Source organism: Papio anubis, chromosome 15, assembly GCF_008728515.1.
Source record: "Papio anubis isolate 15944 chromosome 15, Panubis1.0, whole genome shotgun sequence".
In the NCBI taxonomy this organism is placed as follows: domain Eukaryota; kingdom Metazoa; phylum Chordata; class Mammalia; order Primates; family Cercopithecidae; genus Papio; species Papio anubis.
The window spans coordinates 91,658,205-91,673,562 of NC_044990.1; the positions used below are offsets into that span (position 1 = coordinate 91,658,205).

General features: G+C 54.8%; 2 long non-coding RNA genes across 2 annotated transcripts; both read right to left on the reverse strand.

The window, feature by feature from the left end:
* Positions 1–1,663: 1,663 nt before the first annotated feature.
* On the reverse strand, positions 1,664–5,269 carry LOC103879511. Its single transcript, XR_640167.4, has 2 exons — positions 4,575–5,269; positions 1,664–4,092 (listed from the first exon to the last, which is right to left on the reverse strand). It is a non-coding gene; the product is annotated as an uncharacterized LOC103879511 (long non-coding RNA).
* A 4,865-nt stretch (positions 5,270–10,134) lies between these two features.
* LOC103879512 lies at positions 10,135–12,330 on the reverse strand. The gene is made up of 2 exons (XR_001897129.3): positions 12,298–12,330; positions 10,135–11,782 (listed from the first exon to the last, which is right to left on the reverse strand). It is a non-coding gene; the product is annotated as an uncharacterized LOC103879512 (long non-coding RNA).
* Positions 12,331–15,358: the final 3,028 nt, after the last annotated feature.

A 15,358-nucleotide genomic window follows, 5' to 3' on the forward strand; every position in this document is an offset into this window, starting at 1 on the left:
AGTGGTGTGGTCTCAGCTCACTGCAACCTCTGCCTCCCAGATTCAAGTGAGTTTCGTGCCTCAGCCTCCCACGTAGCTGGGATTACAGGCACATGCCACCACGCCTGGATAATTTTTTGTATTTTTAGTAGAGACAGGGTTTCACCATGTTGGCCACGCTGGTCTCAAACTCCTTACCTCAAATGATCCGCCTGTCTCGGCCTCCCAAAGTGCTAGGATTACAGGTGTGACAACACCCAGCCTAGCTTGTGTTATTTTAATGTAAATTCTTGGTAAACAACTCAGGACCTGCCTCTTCTCTCCTGAGTCCTGGATAACCCTTTCTGCCCTTGTCTTCTTCCCACCCACCACCCCGAAGGCTGCTCCCAGGCTGTGTCCTCTGCCTGTCTCTTCTCTCCAGCCCTCTCTCATGGCAATCCCACCTGACTACTCCCGTGGCCTCCTGGGTGTCCTGCAATGGCCTTGTCACTGGTGTCACTCCTCCAGGCCTTCTCAGGTAATTCCAGATACACAGACACTCTCCCAACAAGCCATATTCTCACCACTGCAAAGCATTTCCAAGCATCTCCACTCCCTCTGCATAGCAACACGGCCCAGCCACCCGAGCCCTCGTTGCCACCCACCACTGGGCATCAGCTTCCACTCCCGTCTCTCTCGTGTCTTCTGGTCCAGCCCGTGGTGAGGTCCAGCCCGTGGTGAGCTCCAGCCAAGCACCGCCTGCTGGGCCTCTGGTCTTTACCTGTTGTGTTCCCTCTGCCTGGAGTCTTTTAAAGTAGAAAAAGGCGAGAATCTGGAGTGGGAATGTAAAACGGTGTGGCTGCTGCGGAAAACACTTTGGGGGCTCCTGAAAAAGGTCAGGCACACACTTAGCATGGGACTCGGCATTCGCCTCTTAAGCACACACCAGGCGGAAACAAAACCATCCCCTCAGAAACGCGCCCACAGACGCTCGCAGCTACGTCCCTCGTAACAGCTGGAAGGCGGACGCTGGGAACAGGCCCCCCAAAATCTGGCCATAATCTGGCCCCAAAACTGGCCATAAACAAAATCTCTGCAGCACTGTGACACGTTCATGACGGCCGTGACGCCCAGGCTGGAAGGTTGTGGGTTTACTGGAATGAGGGCAGGGAACACCTGGCCCACCCAGGGCGGAAAACCGCTTAAAGGCGTTCTTAAACCCCAAACAATAGCACGAGGGATCTGTGCCTTAAGGACATGCTCCTCCTGGAGATAACTAGCCCAACCCATCCCTTTATTTCGGCCCATCCCTTTATACTTTTAGTAAATACTTTTAGTAAATCTATAATCTATAGAAACAATGCCTATCACTGGCTTGCTGTTAATAAATATGTGGGTAAATCTCTGTTCGAGGCTCTCAGCTCTGAAGGCTGTCAGCCCCGATTTCCCACTCCACACCTCTACATTTCTGTGTGTGTGTCTTTAATTCCTCTAGCACTGCTGGGTTAGGGTCTCCCCAGCCGAGCTGGTCTTGGCAGGCGGAGATGACCGGGCGTCCACCACAGGGGAAGGGATTAACAAACGGTGGCTGGTCCCTGGGGTGGGACATTATGCATCTGTGAACAAAAGTGAGATGCGGATACACAGCACCGCTTGGATGAGCCTTGGAAATGCGGCTTCCACCAAAAGAAGTGAGACACAAATGTTCGCACACTGCATGGTTCCTTTTATATGAAATATCCAAGACAGACAAATCCATAGAGTCAGAAAGCAGATGTGTGGTTTCCAGAGGACGGGGAAGGAATGAGGAGTGATTACTTAACGGGGATGAGGTGTTGTTCTGCAGGGACGAAAATGTTCTGAAACTAGAGAAGCAGAGGCTGCACAATGTCGTGAATCCAGCAAATGCCGACGAAGTATATGCTTTAAAATGGCTGCTAAGTGAATTTCACCTCCATAAAACGTGTTAGAGGGTTATGCCTACCAGTGAACCTACCTAGACATGTGCAGTGTCACATTACTGAGACGATTCTGTTTAGCGCAAAGCTGCCGGCCTCCCACGTCCCTTTCCAGCCTGTCTTCTTAGGCACCTGCCTCCCACATCCTTTTCCAGCTTTGTCTCCTTGTATGCAGCCCTATCAGGGCTTTTGAGGCCATGTCAGCCTAGAGGCCAAGGGTGCTGGGAGATCCCGTCTTGCACCCTTTCCCGAGAGCTTTGAGGGGCACCTGCCATCTCTAGCTATGCCTTCTCTGTGCCCTTCAGCTCTGGAGCAAGGTCACGTCTTGGATCTGGGGCCACTACCGGCTGTTTCAGGCTTGCAAAGTTCTGGCTGACAAAATACGGCTCTGCCTCCCTGTGGAGGAAAACATTGGTCCCAATGGGTCTTCACCAACAGGGACAGCAGTCCCTCGAGTGCAGCCCTGGACTCGGGGAGTTCTGGTCAGTGAAGCTCTTAGCAAGGTGCTAAGGGGATGGGCACCTTCATGTGTGGGACAGGCTGCTCGCTGGGGACGCTGCTCCCGGTCCCCCACCTGGAGCACCCCCCAGGCCTGTGGGGCAGCCGGCAAAGTTCCGCTTGCTGCAGCTGAGGCTGCTCCGGATGGCCAATCCAGGCGCCCCCACCCTCTCTCCACCCTCCTTTCCATCCTCAGGTTTGCATTTCTTAGGTCTGGCACTTCAACTGCAGAGTACAAGTCCCGGGCTATGTCCTCCTGCTCTGCTGAAGGCCGCGCTGATGCTTGGAGGGTAGGGTGGGCCCCGTCCCTTGCTCCACACACCCAACTGCTCTGACGGAGTGCCCGTCTACACAGGGATCCTACGGTGGGGAGTGAGCCTTGCCGGCCCGACGCATGGCAGTGGTTCCTGCTCCAATAAGACCAAGAATAATGAGTAACTGTGACTACCTTAGAAGGCTCGGCTGCATCTGAATTCACCAGCGTTTCCAGCTCCCGAGGCCGAGTGCGCTGTCGCCTCACTCCTGGCAGACAGGCTGCCAGTCGGAGGACGATTTTTCATTGCCAGCGTCGCTCTGTGGACCTTGGATGGACCAAGGTGCTTTCCAAATCCAACTCTGTCAAGATCCGGGGAAGATTCTCCAGAGAGTCTCTTGGAAACATGTGCGTGTGGCCCCTGGCGACGTGAGGAGTGCAGTCTGCCTGCGTTACTCAACGCTCGGGCCGGTTTTCCCCGAGAGAGGAATGCTGCCCACCCGCTGTGGTAGCCCACAAAACTCCACGGACATGCTTGGAAGGGAACGCATCGCGTCCTCCTGGTGTTTTGAAATGTTCAAGTATTTGAAAGGGAAATGGAATTTCTGTTTATCCTTTTAAGTGACAATTATTCATTGCGTCTTCCTGGCCGGAGCCCATTCAGCACCACTGCAGATCCGGCCAGGGTCCCCAGGAGCCCCGGCCCCTGCACAGCCAAGGCCAAGAAGCTCCCATCGTGGAGGGGGTGCGTTCCGGACCTGCGAGGCCGGGGGCTCGTTTTTGTGCCTCCTTAAAGGGATGAGCCGGAGAAGAAAGGAGAAGAAAGTCCTCACAGAGCCTCTGCCCCAGGAGGGGCGGGGCTGCGCAGGGCGCCTGCGGAGGGGAGGCGGTGGCCGGCCAGGTGGGGAGGCTCACACACAGGCCAGAGGCTTCCCTGGAAACCAACGCCCTAGGGCGGGTCCAGCTCCTGGATGGTTGCAGGTGAAGAAACGCCAGGCCCAAGGGTCCTAGGAGAGAGACGGGAGCAGGGCCCAGGAGGAGGTGCAGATTCCCGGGGACTGCAACGGCCGCTGCCCTCCCGCGCCCCACGAGTGCGGGGATCTCGGGACTCGCTGCACCACCAGTGAGCCCAGGGCAGGCTGTTGACCGTCCCTTGGCCTCAGTTTCCTCATCTGTAAGATGGAAACAAAAGCATGTCCACCTCACCAGCAGTCACAGTCGCACGTGCCGACGTGGAGGAGGATCGATGTGCCCTCCTGAGTGCTGCCTCGTCCCGCTGGAAGCCTGGCTCTCTGCCTCCCGGGAAGGTCTGTTTCTAATCCTGCGCTGGGTCTGCGTGGCTCCATGGCCTCAGAGGCTGACACTGAGTGTAGTGTCCCTGGGTCACCGTGCCCCTCAGTTTCGTCCAGCAGGAGAAAGGGCTGCCTGCCAAGGAGAAGGCTGTGAGCTTGGCGGGGGAGAACTTAGGCTCTGTGCCTTTGGGAGGCTGGGATTTAGGTCATGGCTGGGAAGCTAAATCCTGACTGTACTGGCCAGAACCGACGGGCTCCAGCAGCCAGATACTCCGCCAAGTCAGGAGGCAATAACCGCCGCAGCCTGGGAGAGAAGCTGACACAGTCGTGGGCCCCTGCCCTGCGGTCTGGCCTCACAGGTCCGCAGGCCGTGTGCAGACACTGCAGCAGAGAAGCAGAGGCAGCCGTGGGGAGCGACCCTGTTCCTCAGTGATACACACCTACCCTCCCTGAGCTGAGGTCTGGAAGACGGCAAAGGAGACCCGAGGCAGTGCTGCCCTTCCTTCCATCTGCCACCTCCCCAGAGCTGGCCCAGGCCTCGCAGAGCAGGTGGTGGTGGCTGCTGGTGGTAAAGCCCGTCCATCCAGAGCCTCGTTCTGCTCCCGAACCACCCACCTCCTGCTGCACATGCGGCAGCTTCAGGAGCCTGGCGGGGCTACGAGGAGATGACAGATCCCGGCAAGGACGGGCTCGGCTTCTTGGGGATCGAGTCATTGCTTGTTGCTTCTCCCAGGGGCCTCGACTGGTCCGAGTGTGTTCAGGCACACGGTGCCCTGTCCGTTTCCCAGGCACTTGGGCCAAGGCTGGATAGGGAGGTGCCACGTGCGACAAAAGCCCGCCCTGTGCAGTGCTGGTCACCGGGAGTGACCGCGGGTGAAGTCGCACGTGAGTGACTGCCCGTTATCACCGACCAAGCAGGGCCATCCTGGGTGACTCATGCCGCATGTGTAGACTTTCCAAATAGTCCAGGCGAGAGAGCCTCAGGTCTTGAGTTCAGGGAGGGGCAATGCACAAGCAGATGCCGAGCGGAAGGGAGCACACCCCTCCCTTGGTGGGGAGGCCGTCGGGCTGGTGGGGATGAGCGCACCTGCAGATGGCACCTGCGGGTGACAGGCTGTGACATTCTGCTGTTTCTCAGAAGTAACTCGCAAGCAGCACGTGGGTTCCTAGCATGTTTCACAGACTCTCACCAAATGTTAGGGTTCACTCCTTGTCCCGCAGCTTAAACACCAAAAGTGAGAAAATTACAAGGTAACATTTCCCTCAGAGACCCATATTCTGTGTTAAAGAATTCTTCCTTTTTTTTTTTTTTTTTTGAGACGGAGTCTCACGCTGTGTCACCCAGGCTGGAGTGCGGTGGCGCGATCTCGGCTCACTGCAAGCTCCGCCTCCCAGGTTCACGCCATTCTCCTGCCTCAGCCTCCGAATAGCTGGGACTACAGGCGCCCGCCACCACGCCCGGCTAGTTTTTTTTTTGTATTTTTAGTAGAGACGGGGTTTCACCATGTTAGCCAGGATGGTCTCGATCTCCTGACCTCGTGATCCACCCGCCTCGGCCTCCCAAAGTGCTGGGATTACAGGCTTGAGCCACCGCGCCCAGCCAAGAATTCTTCCTTCTACCTAAATCCATCTCTTTACGGTCAGATGTCATTGGTTGTGGTATTCTGTCCATTTCAGCTTTGTGTAGATTTTTCTGACATGCAATAAAACGCCCATATTTAAGACGTACAGTTGGATAAGTTTTGACATTCTGCTGCACCCACAGAACCATTACCACAGTTGAGACCATGGACATCCACTCCCCCAGGCTGCCCCCACCCCATCCCTCCACCCTCCTGCTCCTCCGACAACACTGACCTTTCTGTCACTGTAGATTAATTCATTTCTGTGCTGGGTAACACAGCGTGGATACTCTCATTGCCTGACATTTTCTCACAGTGCAATTATTTTGAGATTCATCCAACGATTCATCCTTTCAATGCTGGGGAGCACTGGTTGTCTGTGTGTATCATAATCGGTTCATCCACTGACCCGTGGAGGACGTTCAGGTTGTTCTGGATTTTGGTGATTACAAACAAGTTTGTTGTGAATGTTTACGACACAGTCTTTCTGTGGACATTCCCAGAACAGACATGTCTGGGTCATATGGTGACTCTGTGTAGCTTTTTAAGAAACGGCCGAACCGTTCCCTGGGGTTCCTGTGTTATGATCCTGCCAACAGGCTGCGTGCTCCAGTTACCCTGCATCCTCGCCAGTCCTTGGCAGGGCCACTTTTGAACATGTTAGCCATGCTGGTGGGTTTGTAGGCACCTCTCATACTGGTCTTCATTTGCACTTCCCTAAGGACTAAATGGTTGTCAGCAGCATCTTGCATGCTTCTGTGCCGTTAACAGAGCTTCTTTGGTGAAATATCCATTCAAATATTTTGCCTGCTTTTTAATTGAATTGTCTGTATCATTATCGTGTTGAAAGGCTTCTTGACATGTTTTAGAAAAAAGTTCTTTTTGAACATGGTTTACAAATAATTTCTCCTGCTTGGCAGCTTGCCTCTTTATAGTGTCTCTTAAAGGGCAAAAGTTTTAAATTAACAAAATGTAGCTTATTGGTTTTTTCATGTAGTTTGAACTTTTTGTGTTCTATTTAAAAAATCTTTCCCAAACTAAAGTTCACCATGATTTTATCTTATCTTCTTCCTACAAGTTTTACTGTTTTAGTTCATACATTTAGATTTATGACCTATTACAATTTTTTTTTTAGATGAAGTCTCACTCTGTCACCCACACTGGAGTGCAGTGGCATGGTCTTGGCTCTCTGCAACCTCCACCTCCCAGGTTCAATCGATTTTCACGCCTCAGTCTCCTGAGTAGCTGGGATTACAGGCACGTGCCACCATGCCCAGATAATTTTTGTATTTTTAGTAGAAACAGAGTTTCACCATGTTGCCCAGGCTGGTCTTGAACTCCTGACCTCAAATGATCCACCTGCCTCAGCCTCCCAAAGTGCTGGGATTACAGGTGTGAGCCACTGCATCCGGCCTGAAGTTAATTTTTGTATGTGGTGTGAGGTATGGGTTTTGAGGATTTGTAGTTGTTTTATTTTGTTGCTTATGGGAATCCAAATGACCCAGCATTCTTTGTGGAAAAGATTATTCTCTCCCTGTTGAATTGCCTCAGCACATTTATCAAAAGTCAATTGGCCACAAATGAGTAGTGGCCGTAGATGAGTAAGTCTGGGTGTTGTTCTGTCCCATTGACCTATTTATCTGCTATAGTGATTATATTGACTGTCTTGATTAAAATCAGGTAATGTAAATTATTCGACTCTGTTCTTTTTTATGCTTGCTTTGGTTACTCCAAGTCCCGCACATTTCTGTGTAAACCTTAGAATTAGCTTGCCAATTTCTACAAAAATCCTGCTGGGATTTTGATTGGGATTGTGTTGATTCTAGAGATCAATTTGGGGAGAGTTGGCGTCTTCCATGAACATGCTATGGCTCCGTTTATTTAGGCCTTTTTTTCATTCCTCTCACTGATGTTTCTCAGTTCTCAGTATACAGGACTTGTAAATCTTTTGTCGTTTGTTTCTAAGTCCTTAGTGTTTTCAGCTTTGCATTTTGAGCTAATTATAGCTTCACAAAAAGTTGCAGAATAGTACAGAGAGGTCCCACATTCCATTCCTCAGCTTCCTACAATGCAGGGCCTTGCAAAGCTACAATGAATTCTTAAAACCAGGAAACTGATAGGGGCACCACACAAGTCACTGGACGACGGAGCTCATTTGGACATCCTAGGTTTCCATGTGTTCGTTTTATTCTGGGTACGACTCTGTGTGGAGATTCTGTGATGTGTGGCCGCACATGTGGATTTCTGTAACCACAACCACGTTCAAGATGCATGACCATCCGTCCCCACAGGTGTGAGATGTGCCCCGCGTGGCCCTTCTCTAACCCACAGCACCCACCAGCGTGTCTGCCATCTCCATCACTCATCCTTTCAAGAGGGTTATGGAAACAGAGCGCAGAATGCGGCCTTGGAGATGGAGTTTTCTCCCAGCGTCTGTTTCTCTTCAATGCTGAGCACATTGTGTGGTGGAGGCACCAGCACGCATTTGACACTCACCTGTTGACAGATGCTGGGGCTGTTCCCAGGTTTTTGCTGTTCCAAATAAAGCTGCTATGATCATTCGTGTGACTATACATTTTAATTTCTCTGGGATAAATGCCCAGGTGTACCATCGCTGGGTCATAATGGCAGGTATGTGTTTGACTTTTTATGAAACTACCAGACACACAGGATGGATGGAGATGAGTCGGATGCAGGGGCAAGTGCGTGGGGCCAAAATTAGAAGAAGGGGTCTTGTAATTTTCCTTTTAAAAATCACTTTCAAATAAAGGAAATAGACCCACACATACCTGATAAATTACTTTTCAACCAAGGTGCCAAGACAACTCAATGGGAAAAGAAAGATGGTGTGTGCTGTGGGCTAATTGGCTACAGTGAATCAAACTGCCCTCCAAACAGTGAACTCTGGGCGAGTGCTCAGGGCATGCCGTTCAGTGGTAATCCTCACCACGCCATCTGGGCCCCACTGCTGGGCTCCACACACATACACACTGCAAAACCAGCCCTGAGCGTGTCGCTGGGCAGGTGTGCTGAGCCACCCCGATGGGGTCACACAGGAACTCAGCCAGCACCCCTATCGGGCCCCACTTGGTAGGTGCCCCAGTTATGGTCTCCAGAATCCAGCCAGGAGGGAATGTAGTCTGAAGAGAACCAAGTTCTAAATGGGCTCTGGGAAGGGGCCGTCCTTGCGCCCAGAGTGAGGACGCAGTGTTGGCCCCGTGGGGAGCTGACCGGCTATGGGGAAATATTTTTGAGGAAATCTGGCCTTCTTCCCTTCCGTTCCCACTGGCTCAAAGGAGCCAAGGCATTCCTCCCTCTTCTGGGCAACTCCTCCACTTTGCTTCGGACATTACAAGCCACTTCAGGCCCTTCCTCCCATCACGGCCCCGGGGGAAACAGTTTCCTGGCCAGTGGCGAGAGGGCCTGGGCTGGCCGCCTTCCTGAGGCCTCAGCCTCCCTGGGATGGGGCTTGGTCCCCGCGGCTGCGGCAATGACTCGGCCCCCAGTGCCCTTCAGCTCTGTAGGGAAAAGTGGAAAACAGCTCTCGAAGGCCACTGGGAGGGACGACTGCAGGGGCGCAGGGGCCCCCGGCCCTGACCGCTGCTTCTCCAGCAAGCCTGGCCCCCTCATGCTATTAACGGAGAAAAGCTTGGCCTCTTTGCTTCCTGCTGTGAAGCGCTGGCCCTGGTGGAAGCCAGAACAAACAGAGCCCGGGGTGGCTGCTGCGGGGCTGAGCTTGGCTGGGCTGAGCCAAGTCCTGATTCTACCAACCCTGGCTTTTGTGGGATTTCAAATTGTCCTCTTAAATATCTCCCAGAAAGCCAAAATTCCTCCTGTTTAATGAGGAAAGGGGTTGGGAGAAGGGGTCTCCTGACTTCTCCCTGGAAGGGCCAAACTGGCAGCCACTGGCAACACCACCCGGGTTACCCACAGCAACCATTGTTTTGGGGTAAACTGTACACATGCCCTTAGGATGTGAGTTTTTCTGCCGGGAATGCCTTTTCATTTTTACACCTTACTTTCCTCTGCTCCCAGCCCACCAGCCACTGGCAAAAAAATACCTCCCAGATCAGGGTGCTTTAAAAGAGAAATAAACAGCCCTGTGCCTCCAGGGGCCATGCTTGGGCCAAGTGTCAGCTAAAAAAATAGCAGCTTTATGAATTGTGATAATAGACAAGCCTTGTGCCATGTGAACTGGGCACAGTCACACTGGGTAGCATTTTAAAATCTAGAGTTGTTTAGCACTGAGTTGATAAAAAGACTGCAGGATTCCATTAAGTTCAAAGTTCTCTAGCATTGGACAGAAAAGACACCTACATGTAACGTATTTTCATCAGGTTCAGAGGCTCAACGACGCAGGTGGAAAAGACGGACCTCACTGAAGAGCCAGAGAAACTCAGGAGTCACTTGAGTGATCAGCCCACGTGAGTGCGGCTGCTTGGAGTCTCTGGGTGAGCAGGTAACCGCCAGCGGGTTCTTCTTACTCAAGGCCGGGATAGAGCTGATTCATCCAGGCAGGGGAACCGCGACAGAGAAACACGCAGAGCCGGCTGAACAGGAGACCGGAGTTTTATTATTACTCAAATCGGCCTCACTGAAAATGCAGAGGCCAGGGTCTTTCAAGGCTGGTCTGGGGGAAGAGAGTGGGGTGGGCAGGCGAGGGCGCTCGCTGCTGGCTGGTTGGGGGTGTAGTCACAGGGGTGCGGGAAATGGTCCCTGTGCCCCGAGTTGCTTCTGGGTGGCACCAGGGGCGGCTGACGGGTCCAGATGGAGCCATCAGTCATCAGACTTGCAAAAAACCTGAAAAGACATCTCAAAGGCCAGCCTTAGGTTCCACCACAGCGACGTCATCTGAGGCAGTGGTTGGGGAAGTTGCATATTTGTGAGCTCCAGAATAATGGGAGGTCATCCTTCATGTCTCCATTTTAGCAGAATCCAGGCTCCTCTCGTCCTCGTAGCCTGGTGGCCTCTCCATAGCTTTACAAAGGATGTTGAGTTTTGGGGAAGGGTTATTATCATTTAACTATAAACTAAATGTCTCCCAAAGTTAGCTTGGCCCAAGCCCAGGAATAGGTAAGGGCAGTTTGAAGGCTAAAGGCAAGATGGGAGTTGGTTAAATCGGGTCTCTTTCACTGCCATAATTTTCTCACTGCCATAATTTTTGCAAAGGTGGTTTCATGCCCGTGGGATCTCCAGTTCGAGGTTACAGGCCTCTCCTCCCAGGGATCCAAGTGATTGTGCAGTGACCGCGGTCACGCCACGGCCACCAGCCAGAGTGCAGTCCACATCGTGGCCACGTACGGCTCCTACAATCGCAAGCTTGCCGAGAAGGCAGCCGTAAACCCGTACAGGTTAGCGTCCTTTCCCTTGGCTGTGGTAACAATCGTTAGCATTGGGGGTCCTTCTGCATCCAGATGCAGCCACGACCTCTTCTCATAGACAGCTGCGGCCGAGATGAACGTCCTAGGAGCGTCGTAACCCACAAGGCATCTGAGATGAATCCGTCAATTTAGGAAGTTCATTTTGCCAAGGTTAAGAACGCAGGGATGACACAGCCTCAGGAGGTCCTGACAGCATGTCCCTGAGGCGGTCGGCACAAAGCTTGGGTTTTACACATTTTAGGGAGACATCAACATACATCAGATGAACACTGGTTTGGTCCAAAAAGGCAGGACAGCTCGAAGCGGGAAGGAGGCTTCGGGTCGTAGGAGACAAGAGACAAATGGTTGCATTCTTCTGAGCTTCTGATTAGCCTTTTACTGAATGCACAGTTCACAGGAATGGTCACTCCTGCCTCAGTCTGGCTCAGTAAAACAAGAGGGCAGAGGAAGCGATTAGCTGTGTGTGTTTGTCCCACAGGAACAGTGGGATGACTTTGAGGTCTGTCTGTCCTTTGTCCACAAGGAATTTCTTTGAGGGAGGCGTGTAGCTTTTTAAAATCTGTGTAATTCCCTTATTCAGGAAGAGAATGGGAGGTAGATCTGCCTGGCGCAGTCCCCAGCTGGATTTTCTCTCTTAGGCTCAGCGATTTGGGGTCCCAAGAATTATTTTCCTTTCACAAGATGAACACGCAGCTCAAAGAGGGAGTAGAACATGATTGCCGCCTCAACCAAACACCTCTCTGGGCCCAATAATGAAAAGGACTTGCCTCCTCAGATAAAAGTTCTTTTCTCAGTCGTGAGTCTATGAGGTTCCTATTTGCTGCTTTAACAAATTACCACAAACAGTGGCTTCCAACAGCTCAAATTTATTATCTTACAGTGATATTATCTTACAGTGATATCTTACAAAGACAAAGGGCATTCTGTCCCCTCCTGCAGGGAGAATGAAGGCTAAGCCCTGAAGACAGTGTCAGACCCTCACACCCGCAGATGCCCTGACAAGCTGTGCTCCCAGTCTCTGCCAGTCTGTGCCTGGCCCCAAGCTGCCCACAGAGGTACCTCGGTGCTCCCATCTGTAGAGTGGGGTCATCACTCATGCCTCAGGCACCTCGGTGCTCCCATCGCCCTCTGCCATGGGAACCTCGGTGCTCCCATCGCCCTCTGCCATGGGAACCTCGGTGCTCCCATAAACCCTCACCATAGGAACCTGGTGCTCCATAGCCCTCTGCCATACAAGGAACCTCCGGTGCTCCGCCGCCCTCTGGGTCAGGTACTCCATCGCCCTCTGCCATAGAACCTCCCAGTGCATTCCCATCTGCAGAGTGGGGTCCTCACCTCTGCCTCAGGGACACCGGTGCTCCCATAGCCCCATCTGCTATAAAGGGATCCTCCAGGGTGCTTCCCCATCTGCAGGGGTGGGGTCCTCACCCCCTGCCTGCCCCTCCAGGTGTTCAGGGCCAGGAGGGCTGTGTCCTGCCTCTCCCCACGGTGGCCTGGCCTCTGTCCCCAAGGAGTTGCTTCCACGTTGCCCTTTTTGGACCTGGACACAGCATTGCACCACGGAGCCCCAAACCTTGTGGCTGGCCCTGGACACCACCCAGTGTGACAGGAAGGGGCCAAAGTTAACCGCTGTCCCAAAGTTAACCGCTGGTGATAGAGGGAGAGACCCAGAGAATCTCAGGAGTTCCCAGCTAGGGTTCCCACAAGTGATCGTGGATCGCGGCTTCTCGTTGACCGACCTCCCAGCCCAGCCCAGCCGCCTCTGCCCGTGTGCACCAGGCCTGGTCCTGCCTCTCCTGCAGGGCCCTGGGCAGCTTTTCTCCCACAGCTGGGCCTGGGGTTCAGCAGGAGCCAGCGCACGGGAGAGGCTCCCTCCCCCTCCAGGGCACGGGGTTACCCCTGCACCCACCATGGCCTTCAGAACCAGAACCAGCGAGAAGACCCTGTTCCAGCAGGGCCGCCCTTCCGCGGGGCCCCGGAACGTCTGTAGTGCTGGGGAGGTCTGGGGAGGTCTGGGGAGGCCGAGAGTTCAGAGGAACTCGGGATGTCCATGGCTGAGGGTTTTGTGGGGTCACGTGGGAAGGGCACCGGGCAGGGGAAGTTTCCACACCATTTACAGCACAGGGTTTCCCAGGGGGCTCTCTAGGCTGAGGCATGTGGGGCGGGGGTGTCTCACCCTGTGGGGTCCTCACAGGCGTGGGGTCCTGGTGTCGGGACACCCAGCATCTATGTGGGGATCATCCTAAGGGACGTAGGGACAGCCCCGTCCCCTCCAGCGAATGCTCAGCTGGGGAGGAGGCGTGGAAATCTGTCTTCCTCGCTTGGATCTCGGTGGCTGTGGCTTCCAGGACGGAAACCGGTGGCCTGAGCACCGCAGCCCACGAGGTGGTGCTGTCGGCCAGGGAGGAAAGAAGGGCAAGGCCGTCCCTGCGGGCTGGGCCGGAGCCGGGCGGGGCCTGCGCTTGTGGAGGGCGCCCGACGTCCCTTCGTGGACTGTGTGTGGACGGACCTGCTCTGGCCTCGGCTCTGCCCGGCCACACAGTGCCAGCACCACTCCCCACCCCCAGCCAACAGCACTGCCCACTCGGGGAGATCCTGGCCGGGTTTCCAGACCTCCAGACTGAAAGGCGTAGAGCTGCTCAGCCAGGCCCAGGCCTCAGCGCCTGCCCCAGGGCTGCGCTCGCCAACCCTCCCCGCGCCTCCTCCAGGCCCCAGCGTAGGCCCCAAGGCTGTACTCGTCACCACCCAGGCTGCACTCGCCCCCCTGCTCCTCCTCCAGGCCCTGCTGTAGTCACTCACAGGCGTCACCAGGCCATGGCGCTGCAGCCCTCCCATTTCAAAGTGGTTGCCTTTTGCGAAACTCTACGTAGAGATGTGCTGAACTCGACCGTCTAAGACGCCCACAGGGACCGGTGCTCCGAGAGGCTGGGGACTCGCAGCACCTGCTGCTCTGTGTTCAGCACTCCGGACAGGGCCTGGCAGGGGTCAGCAGGGATCCCTGGATGGCCTGGAGGCTGCTCTGCTCGGGATAGAATGAAGCTAAGAAGGTAAAAAGCCACAGTGCAACGCGACCCCACTCTTGTAAGACAAGCTATGTCTCTCTGTATATGGCACCATCTGTATGCACGGGGATTGAATACATGTTCCCACGTGTGGGCATCTAAACCCAGTCAGAGAAAACCCTGGAAAGAACACAGGATCATTCCGACAGCCCCCAAGGAACCAGAACGTTGAACTGAGACTCACCCTTTCCTACATCACCTGCAGTGAAAACACACATAACACTTGGCAGGGGTGGGGGGGTGGCACTGCGGGAAAGAGGTGGCCGGTGGCACGGCCACAGGTGTTTGGGGCCCGACAGGGACACAGCCAAGGTGCAGCTGGCGTGGCTGGAGGAACTGCGCCGGCCCAGGGTCTGTGCTGCCGTGTGTCTGCCGCTCTGCCTGCTCAGAGCTGGGCTCCAAGGGGGCCACTGTGGAGGCACAGGAGCCATGTGGGACTGGACTGTCTCCCCACAGCCTGGGAGGGCTCTGATGGCTTTGCTCACTTACTGGAGTCTGCACAGGTCAGAGGCCAGTGGGGACCGAGGATAAAACTAAGGCAGGCTGGGCCTGGGGCAACAGGGGTCACCACCCCAGGACCACTGGCCAGCCCTAGAAAGCCCAGGCAGCATCTGTGCCCCATGGGACTGAAGGCCAAGGGCAGTGTCCTTCTAGGGGGAGTCTGGGCTTCCACCCCTCCCTGGATGTCACTGCAGCTGACTTGCCGGGCTCAGGGCTGCGCATCTGCAGAGGGTTCCTGCCCTGGGCCCCTGCCTGGTCCACTCCACCGACGCCAGCGCTGCTGCCCGAGCCTCTCAGCCCAACTGGCTGGGCAGCAGCGGGAACATGCCCATGCTGGGTGGGATGGCTGGGCAGAAGCAGCCCCCGGCCTCAGCAGCATCGACCACGTGGCAGGAGCTGCTCTCCGGCTCTGTGCCTGTAGATGTGTTTCCTCAGGGATGTCTCCTGCTCCCCAGTCTCCAAAGCCCAACCTCGTCCCCTCCACTAAGACGGGGCTTGGCCTCACCACTGACCATCCTGGACGCTGACTGCCGCTGCCAGGACACTCTGAGCTCAGCGCCCACTGAGCCTTTCCCCAGATCCCCGGCCTGGCACAAGGCAGCCCCATTCCTTGGGTGTGTGGCTGCTGAGTGCCCTGAACAGCTCGCTCGGGACCTGCCCGCTTCTCTGATAGGAGCTGGGGCCCAAGCCAGGTGACCACTCACATCCCACAGGGCGTGTGCCTGCTCCACGGGAATCTCCCTGTGGGCAGGAAGGTGTGAGCCAGGCCTGGCTGCCCTGGAGTGCCCAGAATCAAGGCTCGAGGGAGCAGCACATGGAACTTCCCCCCCATG